This window comes from Callithrix jacchus, chromosome X, assembly GCF_049354715.1.
Source record: "Callithrix jacchus isolate 240 chromosome X, calJac240_pri, whole genome shotgun sequence".
Classification (NCBI taxonomy): domain Eukaryota; kingdom Metazoa; phylum Chordata; class Mammalia; order Primates; family Cebidae; genus Callithrix; species Callithrix jacchus.
Genome location: NC_133524.1, coordinates 13,620,133 through 13,641,914, shown reverse-complemented (window position 1 = coordinate 13,641,914; position 21,782 = coordinate 13,620,133). Strand labels below are relative to the sequence as shown.

Below are 21,782 nucleotides of genomic sequence, written 5' to 3'. Positions count from 1 at the left end.
TAAGTGCAGAAGTCTGAGTTTCTAGAATGCATTTCCTTGCAGTGTACTGGCTTTTGCTTGATCACCGTTCGTTTTTTTGCTAAATACAGAGCTAAGTAATCACACAAGGAAGAGTTACGGAAAGAGCAAATGAAAGCATCCTTATCCTTTGGCAGCTTACATTCTAAGCAAATTTGAAATGCACGCGTAATTTCTAATTAACCTTTTGGAGTAAAAACAAACCCGGAAACTAATCAGGTAACATGCCAGAGAGAATGTAGCTGTTTTGAAATGCCCTTTTCTCCCAATAGTCCTTGTGATTTCTAGGATTATTGGGTTTTTTTCTTCTTAGGCTATCCCATTAAACCTTGCAAGGTGAGGTAGCGGAGAACCAAAAATGTCCCAGTTTCTTCTTTAAGAAGTGAGTCTTTGTAGGTTGAGTCCCAAGGACCTTGCCAAGACTAAACGATCATATACTTGTTGATATGTATTATGATTGTGTGTACTTATTTCTTTCAATCTTGCCTCCTTGGCTAGGCTATTATTTTTTTCTTTTTCTTTTTCTTTTTTTTTTTTTGAGATGGAGTATCTCTGTCACCCAGGCTGGAGTGCAGTGGCACAATCTCAGCCTACTGCAACCTCTGCCTCCCAGGTTCTAGTGATTCTCATGCCTCAGCCTCCCCAGTACCTGGAATTACAGGTGCCCACCACCGTGCCTGGCTACTTTTTCGTATTTTTTAGTAGAGATGGAGTTTCACATGTTGGCCAGGCTGGTCTCAAACTCCTGACCTCAGGTGATTCACCTGCCTGGGCCTCCCAAAGTGCTGGGATTATAGTCATGATTCACCACACCTGGCCCTAGATTGTTATTTTCCAACCATAGTACCTTTTCCATTTAGGGTCCACACAAGTTCACATCTTTGTCCCTAATGGGTGTGTATTAAATTCCAATTTATGTATGTTATGTACGTTATGGCAGACTGCTCAAGTATGGTTATTACAGGCCAATGCTTCACCTGCGGCTGTGATTTCCACATTGCTGTATACACAGCACATTTACTCTCAGGCTTGTTCCATTTTCAGACCTTGTGTGATGGCCCTCAGCACAGCAGAAATTTCTCCAAGTGGTAAACTTTGCCCTAAGTAACTCCTGACCCATGGTACCTGCCAAAACAGGCCCAGAGACCATCCCCTGCCCTTTCTTTCTATCTTTTAGGCCCTCCTAACAACGACTGTGTTGTCTCTCCTAGTATTCTGTGTGCTTCTAACATTCTGCTTTACGAATACAGTACTGTCTTTCAAGAGGCTCATTAGAAGGAAACAGAAATTGGGCAGTCGAAGACGATTCCTAATCGTGTTCTAAAAATAACGGATTGTTGAAGCTGTGTTGGAAGTAGGCTTCTTGAAATGCACACACTGTCCTTGTCTGATCATTGTCTATTGAGTAAAGTGCCTTACACGCAAGGACATAGAGGCCAAGAGAGATCCATTGCCACCATTTTTTAGTTAGAGGTCAAAATAGCATAGCCCCTGGGGTTTCACTTTTGAGTCTGTCTCAGCGGAGCTGAGCTTGGAAATTGCCTCCTCCCACGGTCTTGTCATTATCCCATTTGCAATTCGCCCTGCTCACTGGCGGATAGCATCTCTTTGGGAGATGGATGGGGGCTGGAAGAGGTTGGGGACTGCGGGCTGGGGGTGAGCCCCTTCTCTGAGCTCCTCTTGTCTTCACCAGGCTTTTAAAGTGCACTATCATTTTTTTCTTTTATTATACGAAGGTGGCAGGTTTATGTACAGTTAAGAAAGAATCCTTTGCAGGTGGCTAGATTTTTATTTCTGCTCGTTGCCGGTGGAAGGGGGAGAACTAAAAGGAGAATGTAAATTAAAACCCAAGCAGGTGGTTCCATGCTCAGGGACTGAGTTGGCAACATTGCTACTTGGTGGTGATGTTCAAATTAAAATGAGAAAACATGGACATGCTTCAATTACTGTGACAGATAATGTCAAGAAATTCTTTCCTGGCAGGGTGGATTCTGATGTGGACTAAAATTGATTTGTGTAGCTATTGCCCTATGGTCTGTGGAAAAGTAAATATCCAGAGCAAAATAATCTCTCTACCTATGGAACCAGGAGTACCCTTGGCCTTTGGAACTGTGTGTCAGGTTGGGGCCATATCTTTACTCTTCGGAGTGGGCAAACCCTGTCATTAGTCCCGGTGTGGAAGGAGTCATCTCCTCCGCAGCCCAGGACTCTTCACACAGGAAGAGTATCACCTTTTGGCAGAGGAAAGAGCACTTCGTATTAGTGGCGCTTCATGTGATGGAGAATAAAGGGACAACACTCTTGTCTCCAGTGTCTGGTAATTTTCATCATGTTAGAATAAAAAGAAGATGCCATCTGGGCACCTGTAATCCCAGCTACTAGAGAGGCTGAGGCAAGAGAATCACTTAATCCCAGGAGGCGGAGGTTGCAGTGAGCCGAGATCGCTCCACTGAACTCCAGCCTGGAAGACAGAATGAGACCCTGTCTACAAAAAAAAGGAAGACGCCATCAAGACAAATTAAGAGTTATTCTTAGTTTTGGCAAGCCCTAGAACGGTGATATGAGGGTTGAAGAGTTCACATGGAGTAGAAAGTTATTGCCAAAGGAAGTGATTGCACAGGTCCGTGATCTCACAGTGCACACATTGACTGTAATTCAATCTCCATAGAAGTTGATTCAGCACCGAGTGGGTGTGGCTGTCATGAAGAGAAAGCCGGTGGGAGCAGAGATAGTTGATTTACGTAATAACTTTCAAGCCTCATAGAATGTTCAATTCTCTAGAAAAAAAAAAATTATCTGCTTATGAGCAGTTCTTTGGGGCAGAGCTCTGCTTCTTTTCTGCGTAGTATAAACGTTATTTATTTCTCACTTTTGGCTCTGGGTCCCTCAATTTGTAGTCCAAATATACCACAGAAACATGAGACACCTAAAGCAGCCAGGCACAAAATGTCAAATTGAGGGGGAAAAAAGCAAGTTTATAAAAAGAGGAATCACGAATTATCTTCTTGAAAAGATTACATGCATAGCACCAGTGATTCTTCAATTCCTCCGCAGCAATTTGACTTTATACTCATTTTGAAAGCACAGCTCGCATTCTGGGTATCTTCTCAGCTTTCTGGGATAGGTTCCTGAAACAAAAGCCAAACATTTTAATGAAACAGGGCCACAAACATTGGTACAAGAAATCTCCAAATCATTCCAAAGAATGTATATCACATGAGTCGCAGGGAGTACTTTCTAGATGAATGAGCCTTGGGTTTGTTTTTGTCACTGGAAGGAAACAATTGTCTGACATCTTTGGAGTTGGAACATGGCTCTGAGCAATTAAATTAATTTTGACAAAACTGCTTAAGGCAACTTCATATGGGTAGGGGAAGCCCTCTCAATTATTGAGTCGCTTATTTTCCTGCACACAGAATTTCTTGCATGAACCAATTTACCATGGGGACAAATGAAGTACAAAGCAGGACCAAAAAAGCAGAGGCAATTTTTAAGAAGGCATATTCTAGGAACCTGGGTGCTGGGGTTTGGGGTTAGTCAAGTTTACCAACTTCTCATCTCTGCTCCATGAGGGACTAGAAGCTGGCATTCATGAGATTACTGGAAAGGATCCACACACAAAGGAATTTGATAAATGCTAGCTTGGCACCCGCTATCGTATATGTTTTGGGTAAGAGAGAAGAACATGGAGAGACAATGGCAAAATGTACCGTCAGCAGTTCTGACTAGGAAGAAGCAATATTCATTCAAGCTCGTTTGCTGCTCAAACCGAACAGATCTGCTTCACACCAACAGAGTTGCGTGGGGGCCTCCTTATCCCTGTGTCTCAGGAGTTGGGGTCTGGGGCCTCGGGTCTTTTTCTTCTCCAGCAGGAGAGGCTCTGTTTTGGTTTCCAGCAACAGCAGCCAGATGAAGAACCTGGTGCTGTTTCGGACTCTGCCTGTTTGGTGGCGGCTTCTCAGATGGACAGGTGGGCTCCTCTCTGCCTGCAGAGAGCTGTTACCATATATATGACTCTACAAGAGAGCAGCCAGGATAGGCCTTAGGCATTGTTAAAAAAAAGTTAGGGCTGAAGGTGGCTCATGACTGCATTCCCAGCATTTTGGGAAGCGAAAGTGGGAAGATCGCTTGAGGCTAAATGTTTGAGACCAGACTGGGCAACGTTCCGAGACCCCATCTGTATGAAAAGAAGAAGAACAACAACAAAAAATTAGCCAGGCATGGTGGCCTGCGCCTGTGGTGTCAGCTACTCAGGAGACAGGTTGGGAGGATCACCCGAGCCAACCCAGGAGCTTGAGGCTGCAATGAGCTGTCATGGTGCCACTGCACTCCAGTCTGGGTGACAGAGTGAAACCGTTTTGAAAGAAAGAGAGAGAGAGAAGGAAGGGAGGAAGGAAGGAAGGGAGGGAGGGAGGGAGGGAGGGAGGGAGGAAGGAAGGAAGGAAGGAAGGAAGGAAGGAAGGAAGGAAGGAAGGAAGGAAGGAAGGAAGGAAAAAAGAAAAGTCAACTAAGTTGACTCTCACCCAGAGGCTTTCCCTTCCCTGAGGGCATTAGCTCTTTCTTCTAGCAGAGTCTATTAACATCATAGAGTCTGTACTAGTCTATTTCACATTGCTATAAAGAAATAACTGAGACTGGGTGATGTTCATTAAAAAAGAAGTTTAATGGGCTCACGGTTCTTCTGCAGTGTAACTCCAACTCACTCTCCCAGTCTGCTTATTCGTTAATAACAGTCTCATCGGCATGTAATTCATACAGCATACAATTCAGCCACTTACAAGGTACAATTCAATGTACTTCAGTGTGATCACAGAGTTGTGCAACTGTCATCCCAATCAATTTTAGGACACTTTCATCAACTCCAAAAGAAACCCAGTATGTACTAGCAGTCATTTCCCATTTCCACCCAAACTCTTCCCCCGATCCCTTGCCAACCAATATGCTACCTTTTGTGTCTGGCTTCTTTTACTTGCCATGATATTTTCAAGGTTCATTCATATTGTAGCATACATAGTTTGGATGTGTGTCTCCACTCAAATCTCATGTTGAAATGTAATCCCCAGTGTTGGAGGCAGGGCCTGGTGGGAGGTGATTAGATTATTGGAATGCACTTCTCATGAATGGTTTAGCACCATCCTTGTGATAGTGCACACACGTGATAGTGAGTTCTTGAGAGATCGCGTGTTTAACTGTGTGTGGCACCTCACTGTCATTCTTTAGCTCCTGCTTTGGCCGTGTAACATGCCTGCTCCCCCTTCACCTTTCACCATGACTAGAATTATCCTGAGGCCCCAGATGCTGGGCACATGCCATCATCATGCTTCCTGTATAGTCCGCAGAACCATGAGCCAAATAAACCTCTTTTCTTTATAAAATACCCAGTCTTGGGTATTTATTTACAGCAACGTGAGAATGGACTAATACATAGCATATAGCAGTACTTTATTTCTTTTTATGGCTGAATAATATTCCACTGTAGGAATAGACCTCATTTGTTTGGCCTTTCCTGGTTGGTTGATGGACATTTTGTCTACTATGAATAATATTGCTACAAGCATTTGCACATAAGTTTTTGTGTGAACGTATACATTCAGTTCTCTTTGGTATATACCTAGTAGTGGAATTACTGCATTATATAATAATTTTATGTTTAACTTTTTGAGGAAGGGCCAAACATTTTTTCACAGCAGCTGCACCACTTTACAGTCCCACCAGCAGTGTATGAGGGTTCCAATTTCTCCACATCATTGTCCACACTTATTATTGTCTATTTCATTTTAGCCATCCTGCTTAGGGTGAAGTGGTATCTCATTGTGGTTTTGATGTGCATTTCCTCATGGCTGAGGATATTGACAACCTCATTTTATAGATAGGAAAATTGACACTTGGAGATGGCATTTGCTCAAAGACATAGAAATAAAATTCAAACCTGTGTGTTTTGTTCAAGTTTGGAGATTTTGCTGCTGTACTGAAGCTCCTCATAAGTAAACAAATGGTCAGCATGTAGCATGTCCAATAGATATCATGCAGCCCCCAATATTTGCTTATGGTCTTACTATAATGTATACTCCATCATTTGATGTTAGGATGTTAAAGAGAGGACATCTAAGATTCATATGTACCACTGTGTGGTTTAGAGAAAAGAGAACATTGATTTCTGAAAGTCAACCTCATCAATTTCCTTATTTCCTAAAAAGACTGAAAGTACGAGAAGCAACAGGGTAGATAGGAAAAGTTCAGGCTTCCAAGGGCGATTGTGACTTGGCCAGTTTTTACCTGTGTACCCTTGGGGGAAGCTACTGATCTCTGGACCTTTATTCCTTTTCTTTTCTTCCCTTCCTCCCTTCTTCTTCCCTTTCCTTCTTCCTTTTGAGAAATTAAAAAATGTGGAGAGAACTATGTAACCAACATCCATATATGAGCGATCATTTTTGCGGTATTTTTGTGTGTGAACAGTAAATGATAGATGGTAAATGTAAAGCTTCCTGCCCAGAGCCTGGCTCCAAATACAAGTTGGGCAAATAAGAATTGAGAAGTGTTGTTCACTCATGGATAGGAGTTCTCTATGGCTGTGATGGTTAGATGGACTCAACCTTTCTGGAAAGACAATCGCAAACTAGAAAGGATTATCTGTTAAAGTCTAATCTACACACTTTTTCATGTATTTTTAATTAAGGTGGATAGAAATAGACTTTAACACTTTTTGAGAGTTTTTCTGTACCTTTGTTCAGCTCAGGCAATCCCCTGGGTAGTCTGAGGGTAGGTTGGGAGGGACTGAAATAAACAAGATGTCTGTTGGCCACAAGTCTGAAATGTTTCACCCCCTAATCTACTTTAATCTCAAATATATGTCCCTAAAGTGTTTCCCACAGTTCTTATCAGTCCTGTACTCACAGTTTCCACTGGTAAGATTAATTATCTTGTCATAAAAGGCATTAGCTGAAGTAGAAATGTGCATAATCAAAACTCTTACTTTACAACCAACATGTAAAAATGCTAGCTCTAAGGCTAGCGTGAATTGATGTCATTTATAAAGTTTTATTCCACTCTCTAATTGTGAAATAATATCAGCAAGGCTTGTTGAAAGCAAGAAAAAACAATTTGTAATCCAAAAACCATTTGTAATCAGGATCTCATTTCTGTGCATTTCCCCCAATATAGCATAACAAATAATAGTAGAGGCCCTCTCTGGAGGCTTTTATACCCTTTTCAGCCTATATTGTGGGAGACCGAGGCCTGTAGGCCCGTCTAAAATCATACAACTGTTCTGTTGATTCTGGCATAAATGGCTGTACAGCTGAACACAGAAGGAAACAAAGAGGAGACGAGTAAAAAGGTTAGTAGTGACATTAAATGTGGAGTCACGTGGTTTTAAAGTTACTTATTCATTCAGTGTGAAATAATTACTTCATTAAAAGCAATCCTGCAAACATAATAGTATTAAATTACAGTGCTCAAGGCTCTACATGCTCTTGGGAAAACTGAAGAGCCTATAGATTGAATTCATTTTTCATCCTCTACTTGGCTTGTATTGGCCTTTTCTAGCCGGAGCATAAGAAGAACAGAAGACGAAGGAGGCTGGGAAGTTTCCATCTATATAAATTCTACAAACTTGCGAAACTAGCTCTTTCAAAATTAAGACATGAAAGGTTTGAACAAGAGTTTACTCTTCTGTCTGGATATTTCCCAAACAGAAATTATATAAGGAGCATCAGTGGTCAGCAATTTAAGTTTAATTTTCGTTAATAATAGTCAGGACTGCCGCTGACAGAAGAAAAGCATTAAGAGATCATCTTGTCTTGCCTTGAGGCAGGTGAACGTCTGAATTATCCAGAACAGATGGCCTTTCTCTCCTAAAGGATCTAGGGGGTTGAGTGGGGGAGGGAAACTACAGCTTAACGTGGTGAGCAAGAGATTTTAAACCGCAATTCAACTCAGTTTTTACCCGTCCTTCACTTTTGCCTGATTTCCTAAATGACCTCGATTCCCTAATTTCTAAATGACCTCGATTCCCTAAATGAAGTTGTCCACCCAACTGAGAGAAAGAAAACAGGAACATGGAGAGTTATACTGCACAGTTTCTTGTGTGAAAAATGAAATTTTTTATTTAGGGTAGTTTTGCCTCAGACCGTCTATTGCCAGTGTCTGTAATTACGTTTCCTAGATGGTATGATCTTGGTAATGTCAGAGGTGTTTAAACCAGAGCAACTCCATCTTGAATAGGAGCTGGGTAAAATAAGGCCAGTAAGTTAAGGCATTTTAAGTCACAGGATGAGATTGGAGGTCAGCACAACATACATGTCATAAAGACCTTGCTGACAAAACAGGTTGCAGTAAAGAAGCTGGTCAAAACCAAGATGGTGATGAGTAATTTCTGGTTGTCCTACACGCTCACCATCGCCATGACAGTTTACAGATGCCATGGCAATGTCAGGAAGTTACCCTATAGGATCTAAAAAGGGGAGACATGAATAATCCACCCCTTGTTTAGCATGGAATCAAAAAATAACCATAAACATGGGCAAACAGCAGCCCTCAAGGCTGCTCTGCTTATGGAGTAGCCGTTCTTTTTATTCCTTTACTTTCTTAATAAACTTGCTTTCACTTTACACCGTGGACTTGCCCTGAATTCTTTCTTGCACGAGATCCAAGAACCCTCTCTTGGGGTCTGGATTCAGACCCCCTTTCCGGTAACAGCAATGTGACTGATCACCTGTATGAGAATATTCAATGTATTAACTCTGACAATAAATGTTATTTAATAATACTTTAAAATACTAAGATTTAATTTTTAAAGTGCTTTCCAGAATACACAGAACCCCTCCAGACTCTAATCATTTAACGTTCAGCAACCTTCTAAGGTATATCTGGCAATTCCAATTGCATAGATAGATAAAGAAACTGAAATCTCAGGAAAGTTAAATGACTTAGTAAAATAACTCTGCTAGAAGGTCTCAGTACTCTAATCCAGGGATTAGCAAACGATTCACCTTTTTGGCCAAATCCAGCCTGTCACTTCATGTATTGTCCTGAAGCTAAGAATAGTTTTAACATTATTAAATGATTTTAAAATTTCTATGACATTAGATTATATGATATTGAATTTCAGTGTCCATAAATAAAGTTTTATTGGAACACGCATGCCCATTTGTTTACATATTTTCTGTGGTGCGTTTTCATGCCACAATGGCAGAGTTGAATAGCTGTGATAGAGACCATATGGCCCACACATAATACTAACTGACCCTTACAGAAAAAATTCACCAACTCCTGCTAAAATTCAACCTGAAATTTTACCCTTGGATGACTTTTACTAGATGGACATACGGAAAACAATAATAAAAGAAAGATAGTTCATTGGAATTGGCATTGACCTTGCCACTTTGTCAAACACGCAATCGAACCCATGAAACAATTTCTGTAGTATTCAACGATGTTTTGCAAGATCACAAGAGCACAAGCTAAACAATTATTTTCACTCTGTGTTCCCAGCATCTCTAAAAACATTTTAATTACTCGGAGTCTTTTAAAAAAGAATATATGAATACAAAATTATCAATATTTCAAGAATCATTATGAAATATTTAATATGCAAATCTGTCTGTAGCAACTGTTGAGACTTGTTTGAGAGTGTTGGTCGTTGTTTGGAAAGGAAGTCTCGCTCTGTCGCCCAGGCTGGAGTGCCGTGGCGAAATCTTGGCTCACGGCAATCTCTGCCTCTCGGGTTGAAGCAGTTCTCTGCCTCAGCCTCCTGAAGAGCTGGGATTACAGGTGCCCACCACCGTTCCTGGCTAATTGTTTTGTATTTTTAGTAGAGACAGGCTTTCACCATCTTGGCCAGGCTGGTCTTGAACTCCTGACCTAGTGATCCACCTGCCTTGGCCTCCCAAAATGCTGGGATTACAGGCTTGAGCCACTGGACGCTGGGCCCAGAGTGTTATTTTTAACGGAGAAATTAAGTATGCATAGTTTCACAATTTAGCTTAACCCTCACTCTGCCGCTTGAAGTATTCAGCTGGCTACTTCTAAACAGCCCACAGGCCTTTCATTTTGTTCTTAGGAATACTGTATTCACCCCATTTGCCAAACCAATGCTACACATCCTGGTTAGAAAATGTGACGTGAAAACAATTTTGTAAAATTGAAGGTCAATAAGGCTTGCTTTTCATTACCACCCGAGGGAACCCCATACCCCCAACCCGCTGCTGACCCAGTTGAATAGTCCTCCACTTCATCAACACCTCAAAAAAAAAAAAAAAAAAAGCCCTCCAGGCTATTAGCATCATTCATCATTCATCTCTGGGAGATAAGTTTCATTCATCCTTATGGCAATAACTTTCAGTTTTGCTTGAATAGAGTACCTGAGCTGCTAAAGAGATCATTTTACTAAGACATAATTTACTTACAGTGAAATATACTGATTTTAATGTTTACTTTCATAAGATTCACATATGGACACATGCATTAACCTGCCTCATCAAGATATAGAACATTTCTAATCACTCCAGAAAGCATCTCCCCTGCCACTTCGGGTTAGTAACAGCCACACCTCCCCACCCATCACCCCAAGCAACCACTTAGCTGATTCTATTACCACAGATTAGCTTTATCTGCTTTAGAGCTTCACAAAAATCCAACTGTAACTGCCCAGCGGGTTCATTTTGCCCACTGCCCAGGTAGAGCCGAATTATCAAGACAAGGGAATTGCAATAGAGTTTAATTCACGCAGAGCTGGCTGAATGGGAGACCAGAATTTTATTATTACTCAAATCAGTCTTCCCGAAAATTTGGAGACTGGGGTTTTTTTGAGGATTATTTGGTGGGTGGAGGGTCAGGGAGTAGGGAGTGCTGATTGGTTGGGTCGGAGATTAAATCATAGGGGGTCGAAGCTGTCCTCTTGCACTAAGTTGGCACCTAGGTGGGGGCCACAAGACTAGATGAACCAGTTTATTGATCTGGGTGGTGCCGTCTGATCATGGAGTGCAGGGCCCGAGATTGATCTCAAGCTTCAATCCTAGGTTTTACAGTAGTGATGTTAACCCCAGGAGCAACTGGGGAGGTTTAGAATCTTGTGGCCTCTGGCTGCATGACTCAGAAACCATATTCTCTAATCTGTGGCTGATTTGTTAGTCTTGCAAAGGCAGTCTTGTTCCCAGGCAAGAAGAGGGTTATCATCTTTATTGCAAAGTTAAACTATAAACTAAGTTCCTCCCAAAGTTCAGCCTATGTCCAGGGATGAACAAGAACAGCTTGGAGGTTAGAAGCAAGATGGAGTTGGTTAGGTCAGATCTTTTTCAGTTCTAATTTTCTCACTGTTACAATTTTTGCAAAGGTGGTTTCAGAATCATAGAATATAAATTCTTTTGTGGTTATCTTTTTTTTTGCTGAGCATGTTTTTAAATATGTTCATATCGTTATATGTGTCAATAATTTTGTTTTTTTATTGCTTAATAGTAAGCCACTGTAAGAATATACTACAGTTTGTTTATCCATTCTCTTGATGGACATTTGAGCTATTTTTTATTTTTAGCTATTATAAATAAAGCTGCCACAAATATTTTTCAATAAGCCTTTCTGTGCATGTAAGTTCTCATTTATCTTAGATAAATACCTATAGATGGAGTTACTGCGTCATGGGGTAGGTATATGTTTAGCCTTTTAAGAAACTGCCAGAGTTCCATGAAGTGGTTGTATCATTTTAAACTCCTTTCAGCAATGTGAGAGTTCCATTTGTTTCACATGCTTGCTAACAGTTGATAATGTCTGACTCTTGAATTTTAGCCACCTTAGCGAATGTGTAGTGCCATCTCATTGTGGTTTTAATTTGCAATTTCTCTGCTGCTTAAAGCTGTTTAAGATGTGTTTATTACATGGTTCTTTCATGAATGGCTGTCCAAGTCTCCCCCATTTTTTATTAAGCTATTTTTTTATGATTAAATTATTTAATTTAATTTATTTATTTATTTTGAGACGGAGTTTTGCTCCTGTTGCCCAGGCTGGAGTGCAATGGCACAATCTCAGCTCACTGCAACTTTCTCCTCCCAGGTTCAAGTGATTCTCCTGCCTCAGCCTCCTGAGTAGCTGGGATTACAGGCGCCTGCTACTACGCCCGGCTAATTTGTATAGTTTTAGTAGAGATGGGGTTTCACCATTTTGGCCAGGCTGGTCTCGTGACCTCGTGATCTGCCCACTTGCCTTGGCTTCCCAAGGTGCTGGGATTACAGGAGTGAGCCACTGCGCCTGGCTGAATTATGTTTTTTAAAATGTAAGTCCTATTTCCATTTTATGCATTGTAAATATTTCACCCAGTAGTTGGCTTGTCTTTTTATTCTTTTAACAGGCTCTGTTGAAAAGCAGTTTTTAATTTCAATAAAGTCTAATTTATCAATTATTCCTCTCATGGCTAAAGTTTGTGTGCCCTCTCTAAGAGATCTTTACCTCCTGCATAGTTACAAAAATATTCTCCTGCCTTTATTTTAGAAGCTTTATAATTTTAGCATTTATATTTAGGTCTATGATTCATCTTGAATTAACTTTTTGCATGTGACGTGAGGTAAGAGTCAAAGTTCCTATTTTTAAAAATATGTACATCCACTGTGTAGTGCCATTTGCTGAAGATGTGTTAGCATTTTTATTTGCATTGTTTAGATGAAGAAATTGGGACTTCGAAAAGCCAAGCATTTTGCTGAGTCACATGGCTGTCCATGTGACTCCAAAATCTATATTCTTTCTCCCATCACAGCACTTTCTGTGTCACTTATCAATATGGCTGGATGTCATCAATCCCTCTCATTCTATCCCTTTCCTTCTGAGAAGATGAGAACAGTAGACCCTTCACTGTTTCACTAGTCCTTCTTCTGTGGCATCCCCAGCCCCCATGACCAATTCTCTGAACCTGGCCATGATGATCTTCCAAAATTTATTACATACTAAATGTAGTACAGTGAAAGAAAGGAAAACCCCACTGAAGACACCGTGTCTGTCAGTCAAGAAAACGAACATCTCTTTGTGAGAGATTAGGTTGATTGGCATTAATTAGACATTCAAACTCTTCTGCAGAGATATCATAAGATAGTACAAAACACTCAAGGGCTGAGAGGACAGATGAAGAAGAGTGGAATTTTGAGGACTTGTAGATCCTGACGTTATGTCTGCAGATGTTTGTGCTAACCCAAGTTTGAGAAACTCTGTGTTAAAGGTCAAACATGTCACACAGGCAGATCACTTGGCACCAATACAATGATTAAGAGAAATGCAAATATGTACCCTGAGTTTGAATAACAGTATGTGGTTGTATGATGGTTGACCAGGTAATCTAGAATATGCTATGTTATTATATATTTTTTAACATTTTAAAAAGAATTTTTAATTAGGCATTACAAATAAATAGAAAATAGTCAAAAAATAATGTATTATCCTAGACACATTTTTTTTTGCAATTCTTTTTCTTTTTCATTTTAAGTAAGTCGGGGATACATGTGCAGAACATGCAAATTTATTACATAGGTATACATGTGCTGTGGTGGTTTGCTGCACCCGTCAACCCATCATCTAGGTTTTAAGCCCTGCATGCATTAGGTATTTGTCCTAATTCTTTCCCTCCCCTTGTCCTCCACCCCCCGACAGATCCCAGTATGTGATGTTTCCCTCCCTGTGTCCATGTATTCTCATTGTTTAACTCCCACTTATGAGTGAGAAGGTGCAGTGTTTGGTTTCCTGCTCTTGTGTTAGTTTGCTGAGAACAATAGCTTCTAGCTTCATCCATGTCCCTGTAAAGGGCATGAAATTCTTTCTTATGGCTGCATAGCATTCCATGGTGTAATATGTGCCACATTTTCCTTATCCAGTCTATCATTGATGGGCATTTGGGTTGGTTCCAACTCTTTGCTTTTCTAAATAGTGCTGCCATAAACATACGTGTGCATGTGTCTTTATAGTAGAATGATTTATACTCCTTTGGGTATATACCTATACCCAGTAATAGGATTGCTGGGTCAAATGGTATTTCTGATTCTAGATCCTTGAGGAATTGCCACACTATCTTCCACAATGGTTGAACTTATTTACAATTCCACCAACAGTGTGAAAGTGTTCCTACTTCTCCACAGCCTGGCCAGCATCTGTTGTTTCTTAACTTTTTAATAGTCGCTATTTTAACTGGCATGAGATGGTATCTCATTGTGGTTTTGATGTACAATTCTCTAATGACCAGTGATGATGAGCTTTTTTTCATATGTTTGCTGGACACATCAATGTCTTCTTTTGAGAAGTGCCTTTTCATGTCCTTCACCCACTTTTCAATGGGTTTTTTTCCTGTAAATTTGTTTCAGTTCTTTGTATCAGCTTAAGGAATTTTGGGGCTGAGACAATGGGGTTTTCAAAATATACAATCATGTCATCTGCAAACAGAGACAATTTGACTTCCTCTCTTCCTATTTGAAGACCCTTTATTTCTTTCTCTTGCCTGGTCGCCCTGGTGAGAACTTCCAATACTATGTTGAATAAGAGTGGTGAGAGAGGTCAACCTTGTCTTGTGCTGGTTTTCAAAGGGAATGCTTCCAACTTTTGCCCATTCAAGTATGCTACTGGCGATGGGTTTGTCATAAATTGCTCTTATTATTTTGAGATATGTTTCATCAATACCAAGTTTATTGAGAGTTTTTAGCATGAAGGGGTGTTGAATTTTATTGAAGGCCTTTTCTGCATCTATTGAGATAATCATATGGTTTTTGTCATTGGTTCTGTTTATGTGATGGATTGTGTTTATTGATTTGTGTATGTTGAAACAGCCTTGCATCCCAAGGATGAAGCCGACTTGATCATGGTGGAAAAGCTTTTTGATGTGCTTCTGGCTGTCGGGTTTCTACAGAGAGATCCACTGTTGGTCTGATGGGCTTCCCTTTGTAGGTAACCTGACCTTTCTCTCTGGCTGCCCTTAACATTTTTTCCTTTGTTTCAACCTTGGAGAATGCGATGATTACGTGTCTTGGGATTGCTCTTCTTGAGGAGTATCTTAGTGGTGTTTTCTAAATTTCCTGAATTTGAATGTTGGCCTGTCTTGCTAGGTTGGTGAAGTTCTCCTGGATAATATCCTGAAGTGTGTTTTCCAACTTGGTTTCATTCTCCTGGTCACTTTCAGGTACATGAATCAATCATAGGTTTGGTCTTTTCACATAGTCCCATATTCCTTGGAGGCTTTGTTCGTTTGTTCTTTTTTCTCTAATCTTATCTTCATACCTTATTTCAGTAAGTTGATCTTCAATCTCTGACATCCTTTCTTCAGCTTGATTGATTCAGCTATTGATACCTGTGTATGGTTCATGAAGTTCTCCTGCTGTATTTTTTGGCTCCATCAGGTCATTTATGTTCCTCTCTAAACTGGTTATTCTAGTTAGCAGTTCCTGTAACCTTTTACCAAGGTTCTTAGCTGCCTTGCATTGGTTAGAACGTGCTCCTTTAGCTCAGAGGAGTTTGTTTTTACCCAGCTTCTGAAGCCTGCTTCTGTCAGTTCTTCAGTCTGTCCAGTTTTGTGCCCTTGCTGGAGAGGAGTTGCAATCATTTGGAGGAGAAGAGGCATTCTGGTTTTTGGATTTTCCAGTGTTTTTGCACTTGTTTTTCCTCATCTTTGTGGATTTATCTACTTTTGATCTTTGAGGCTGATGACCTTTGGATGGGGTTTTTGTGTGGGGGTCCTTGATGTTGATGTTGTTGCTGTTAGTTTTCCTCTAACAGGCCCCTCTGCTGCAGGTCTGCTGCAGTTTGCTGGAGGTCCACTCCAGACCCTATTCACCTGGATATCCCCAGTGGAGGCTGCAGAACAGCAAACATTGCTGCCTGCTCCTTCCTCTGGAAGCTTCATGCCAGAGAGGCACCGGCCTGATACCCGCCGGAGCTCTCCTGTATGAGGTGCCTATTGACCCCTGTTGGGAGGTTTCTCAACAGGAGGCATGGGGGTCAGGGACCCACTTAAGGAGGCAGTCTGTCCCTTAGCAGAGCTGGTGCACTGTGCTGGGAGAATCCTTGTCAGGATCAGCTGCTCTCCTCAGAGCCGGCAGGCAGGAACAATTAAATCCACTGAAGCTGCGCCCACAGGTGCCTCTTCCCTTAGGTGCTCTGTCCCAGGGAGATACGGGTTTTATCTGTAAGCCCCTGACTAGGGCTGTCACTTTTCCCTCAGAGATACCCTGCCCAGTGAGGAGGAATCTAGAGAAGCAGTCTGGCTGCAGCTACTTTGCTGCACCCATCGCAGACCTCCCAGCCTCCTTAGCACTGTCAGGGGAAAACTGCCTACTGAAGCCTCAGTAATGGAGGATCCCCCACCAAGCTCAGTCATCCCAGGTCGACTTCAGACGGCTGTGCTGGCAGCAAGAATTTTAAGCCAGTGGTTCTTAGCTTGCTGGCCTCGATAATAGTGGGACCTGTTGAGTGAGACCACTTGGCTCCTTGGCTTCAGCCCCTTTTCCAGGACAGTGAATGGTTCTGTCCCACTGGGGTTCCAGGGACCTCTGGGGTATGAAAACAATACTCCTGAAGCTAGCTAGGTGTTTGTCCAAACAGCCGCTCAGTTTTGTGCTTGAAACCCAGGGCCCTGGTAGTGTAGGTACACAAGGGAATCTCCTGATCTATAGACTGCAAAAACCAAGGGAAAAGCACAGTAGCCCAGCTGGGTCGCGCAATCCCTCATGGCTTTCCGTGGCTTGGGTAGGGACCTCCGGGTGAAATAATACCCGCCCTGCTTCTGCTCGCCGTCTGTGGGTTGGATCCACTGCCTAACCAGTCCCAATGAGATGAACTGGGGAACTCAGTTGGAAATGCAGAAATTGCTGCCTTCTGTGTTGCTCTTGCTGGGAGCTGCAGACGCCCCTCCCTCCTGCTATTATATTTTTAAGATGAATTTAGAATGAACAAAATTTAATAATTCCCATAGGGAACTTTAGAACACCTGAGCATATGTGCTTGGATTTCATCTGAGAGAAATAGATTTAGGGGGAGCAGGGGACAGAGTAATCCAAGAAGGGGAAGCAAAAGACGAGAAGGCCCTGGGAGTGGTGGTAAATCAATGTCTGATCGGCTCCTTCTGTTGTAGGAAAATCTGGGTTCTTGTCACAGACCAGGAAAGATTAGGCTTTCAGACACATAGAAGGTGAGAAAAATGGAATTTATTGGGCAAATAGGGAAAAAAAAGGAAACAGGAACTCTCAGCAAAGGGAGAGTCCTGCTAGCAGGTTTCCTGCCTCACGGATTAAAACCCAGGTTACCACCCAGGAACAGGAGAGGCCAGGCTCCTCCCCCCTGAAAATGGCTCGAACTTCCCGAGGCTTTACCGGAGTGCGCGCTTTTCCCAGTGCAAAAGCTGGTTGGAGGTTCTCCAGAGAGCCCTTTTTACTTGGTTGACTCAATTCCTTTAAGGTGAGTGGTGTGAGCCTGGGTTATTGTGGTTCTCTAATGAAAGAAGGTGACACCCAAAGACACAAGTATCTAAAGGAGAGAAGCATCACGTCTGGAAAGGCAGTTCCATTGAGTTGCCTGTAGCCAGTTTTCCTTGCCAGCCCCTCCCTCGCCCTACATGCCTCAAGAGGCAGAGAGATCTTTCCTTGATTCTCCAGAGTTGATTCCTGTGTGTTTAGGTCAAACCTGAAGGCGTTCATCTCATAAACCAGAGGGCCTCCCTGCCTCCCACAGTTGACTTGCTTAGTTCTGCCTTCCTTTTGAGCTCTTGCAAAAACCTAAGCCCTGCCTCAACTTTGTCCACTAAAGAAAGGTAGATAGATGTCCAAATGTGAGCCATCTGTGCCAGTTTAAATTTCTAGGACCCATATTAAAAAGGTAAAAAGAAACAGGTGAAATTGATTTCGTTGTTTTATTTGATTTTAATAATATATTTTGTTTAATCCAGTATATCCATAATGTCATCAGTTCAGCATGTAATCAGTGCAACAATTATTCAGGAAATATTTGGTCTTCTTTTTTCTCATACGAAGTGCTAAAAAGCCAATGTGGACTTTATACTAACAACACATCTGCATTCAGATTGGCCACATTTTGAGTGCTCAGTGGCCACACGGGGCCAGTGGCTTTGTCATAGACAAACTTCTATGGATGGAAGGCTGTTCCCTTATTCTCTCACACGGTCCTTTCTTCCTCTTTGAGCTGAGGAAGAGAAAAGAAGAAAGGGAATATTTAGTATTTACTGGGCACCAGCTACTCTTCGCTAGGTATCCTAATAGGGGACTTCTCATGTTAGTTACCTCTTAGAAACCGCTTATCTTCTTCATTTATTTATTTATTTAGAGATGGAGTCTTGCTCCGTCACCTAGGCTGGAATGCAGTGGCGTGACGTCAGCTCACTGCAACCTCCCCCTTCAGATTCAAGTGGTTCTCCTGCCTCAGCCTGCCGAGTAGTTGGAATTACAGGCACACACCACCACACCTGGCTAATTTTTGTATTTTTAGTAGAGAAGAGGTTTTGTCATGCTGGCCAGGCTGGTCTTGAACTCCTGACCTCAAGTAATCCACCATCCTAGGCCTCCCAAAGTGCTGGGATTACAGGCATGAGCCACCGCATCTGGCTTATCTTCCCATTTAGACCAATAGGCAAACCATGATTCCAAATTCCAAATGTTTGGCTACATCAGTGGTATATCCCAATAAACACTGGATCCCAGAGATCAAGGTCTTTGGGGCCTAAGGGAGGTAGGAGCAATAGAGGGCAGCCTGTTTTAGCCTTAAATTAGCAAACTATGGTTTGGTTTCAGTGGTGTCTTGCCAGTCTCTTATGTCTATATAAAATCGCACAGACTAAGGGTAGGCCAAAAGCCACAGCCTTCGACAGTTCAGTGTAATTATCCTGATGAGGATTGTGTGGCCGTGAATTGTTTCCACAGGTGGCTCTTGCATCCTATCATACATCTGGCTATGTATGGTTAAAATGTCAGACACTATATATATGTACATATGTAAATATACCTGAGCTTGGTGGTCATTATCTGTAGTTTATGTTCTTAGCTAGAAATTCTATTCATTATTGTTATAATCAAGTGATTCATTTATTTTTCCATGCTAGTGAGTCTTCAACAAGCCTTCTACATTTTAGCTGTGCTCCATAATGGGCTTCTCATTTTTCAAGCAGTGGTAGCCACCCTAGTTCAGAATCCTTGGGCTCCGGTGAAAACGCTCCAGGGATGGAGACATAGATAGTCAAGTGTCATCTCAGGAAGGCAAAAGCCATTTCATTGCTTAAGAGCTTTCCATTTTCCCCTTGGTTTCCTTGGTTATGCTCAATATTTTGGGTTAATGGATGCTCCTGCTAATACGCTGACATTTTCAATCAATACATTTAGCTCCCGGCATTCTTGAAGTCAGTTCTCTATGCTGACTCTTCAGCAGCCCCTGCATTAGATTAGAACCTTTCTTCCCTCATTAATATACCAATTTTAGATACCAAACTGCAAGGTAATTTTATAAAACAATTACTTTAACCTTGGTGGCTTAAAATTTCACCAGTCATTTCAAAATCTTCTAATATTTCAAATGTCTCTATTCTTATAAAGCTACCTACAGGAAGATAATTTTTTAGGAAAACCTGGTCTGGGCTATATACCTATTCTTAAGACAAGCAAGATTTTTCATTATAGTCAAGATTGATTGACCTGTCTATCGAACAGACTGGTGTAGGATAAAGCCTTATAAATAAATGACTAGCATGGATTTTTATCTCACCACCACCTTTTATTTTAGTGTTTGAAATCATGAGTGCTAATACTATAGCTTATCATGATAGAAGCATATTTTAGACTTCTAAGTTTTAAACCTTAAATTTTCTCAGTGCATCGTAAAATAGAGCAGTGTGGTTTGCATTGACTCAAGGGGGAATTGGGGATTTTTGTTCTGGTGAAAAAGTGCCTGGGCTTGGAAATGGATGGTGGATATAGACTTAGCACTACTGTTTATAGCGTGGAAGGTCTTGGATGAGCTGCTTAAATTCAGGAACATTCGCTTAATCACCAAAAGTAAAATTTTCACATCTGTAAAATGTTAACGTATTCTTAGCACTACACAAGATGCCTGGAGTGTATTTTAGGGAGTATTAAATAATTTAAATGCGAGGTATCTTTTAAAATACGCAGATTGAAACTTATTAAAACACCACATGGGTGGCCAAGCTTGGTGGCTCACACCAGTAATCCCAGCACTTTGGGAGGCTGAGGTGAGAGGGTTGCTTTGAGACCAGGAGTTCAAGACAAACCTGGCCAATGTAGTGAGACCCCATCTCTAAAATAAATTTTAAAAACACCAGGTGGAAATAATGGTGGTGAATAAAGCACACTAGTTGTCATTACCACATTTCTATGTAGGGACCAATGCAGTCGCCCCTACACAGTAATACACATTACACTGCACATGTCTTCTAAGTTCTTGTGTCCAGTTTCCCAGGAAATGCAAGAAGATACAGGTAAGATGAGAAAGTAATGATCCTATGAAGGCTTGTGAGTTAAAAAAAAAAAAAACTGAAAGGATTTCCATAAAAAATGAGAGAGCCTCAAGTTTTAAAGGCTGAGAGCAATAGAGAGGGAAGAGCAAGTCTGGGCCCAGTCATGGAGACACTAGAGAACCATGAAGAAAGCTATTTCTTCAAATGATGTGTAAGGAAAGAAAAGGTAGTGAAGCAAAACTGAGTCTCTGAACTCTGACTAGGGACTTGATTTTTCCAGAAAGTGTGGTAATGCTGAATATGCTCTTGGATGCCTATGATTCTAAGCTAGGTTTTGGGGGCTGTTATCAGCTAATATTTGTATCGTGTTTTTCACCTCACCAGTCATGTCAAGTAGGCATTGCCTATCCATTTTATACATTTTACATCCATTTTATAAATGGATAGACAATGGACTCAAAGATGTTAATGGCTTTAATGACACTCTGGCTGCGACTGCTTGTTGCTTATCTGATATTCACGTTTCCTTCCATCTTTAGTCAATGAGTCCTGATATTTTTCAGGGTGGCAGCCTAACTAAAAGAGTATATTTCCCAGCTAAGCATGGCATTATAACTGAATTCTGTCCAATCTGAAAGCTATCGGGTGTCACTTCCAGAAAGTCTCCTTAAAAAGGAATAGGACAAGCCTCTTTTTGCCTTCCCCCTTTTATCTTCCTGTTCCCTGGAATATAGATGTGATGGCTGCAGCCAGAGTAGCCATATTGTGACACTGAGGATGCAAACCATGTATGTGCAAGAACGGTGAAGTAGAGAGAAAGACTGATTGCCCACTGACCTTGTTAAGCTAACACATCAGCCTGGACTGACCACCTCTGGACTTTTTGTTTTGAGACTGAGTCTCACTCTGTCACCCAGGAGGCTGGAGTGCAGTGGCACGAACTTGGCTCACCACAACCTCTGCCTCCAAGGTTCAAGCAATTCTCCTGCCTCCCAAGTAGCTGGGATTACAGGAATGTGCCACCACGCCCCGATAATTTTTGTGTATTTTTAGTAGAGATGGGGTTTCACCATGTTGGCCAGCCTGTTCTCAAACTCTTGGCTTCAAGTGATCTGCCTGCCTCAGCCTTCCAAAGTGCTGGGATTACAGGCGTGAGCCACCATGTGTGGCCTCACCTCTGGACTTTTTAATAATGTCTGGAGGCTATCAGAGTTTATTAAAACACCAACTGCATTTGTGTAATCATAACCAACATAGTCACATAGCTAGGACTTGTAGAGCTGGGACTTTAAAACATCTGACTTTTGTTCTTTCTGCTCTGGACATGCATCGA

The 21,782-nt window shown here is 41.6% G+C and overlaps 1 long non-coding RNA gene across 1 annotated transcript in view; it reads right to left on the bottom strand.

Annotated features, from left to right (window-relative positions):
• Positions 1–17,881: 17,881 nt before the first annotated feature.
• Positions 17,882–21,782, bottom strand: part of LOC103790178 (uncharacterized) — a 41,133-nt gene continuing 37,232 nt past the window's right edge. Inside the window, exon 4 of the long non-coding RNA XR_616352.5 lies at positions 17,882–18,168. This is a non-coding gene — a long non-coding RNA (uncharacterized LOC103790178). The remainder of the gene's footprint in view (positions 18,169–21,782) is intronic.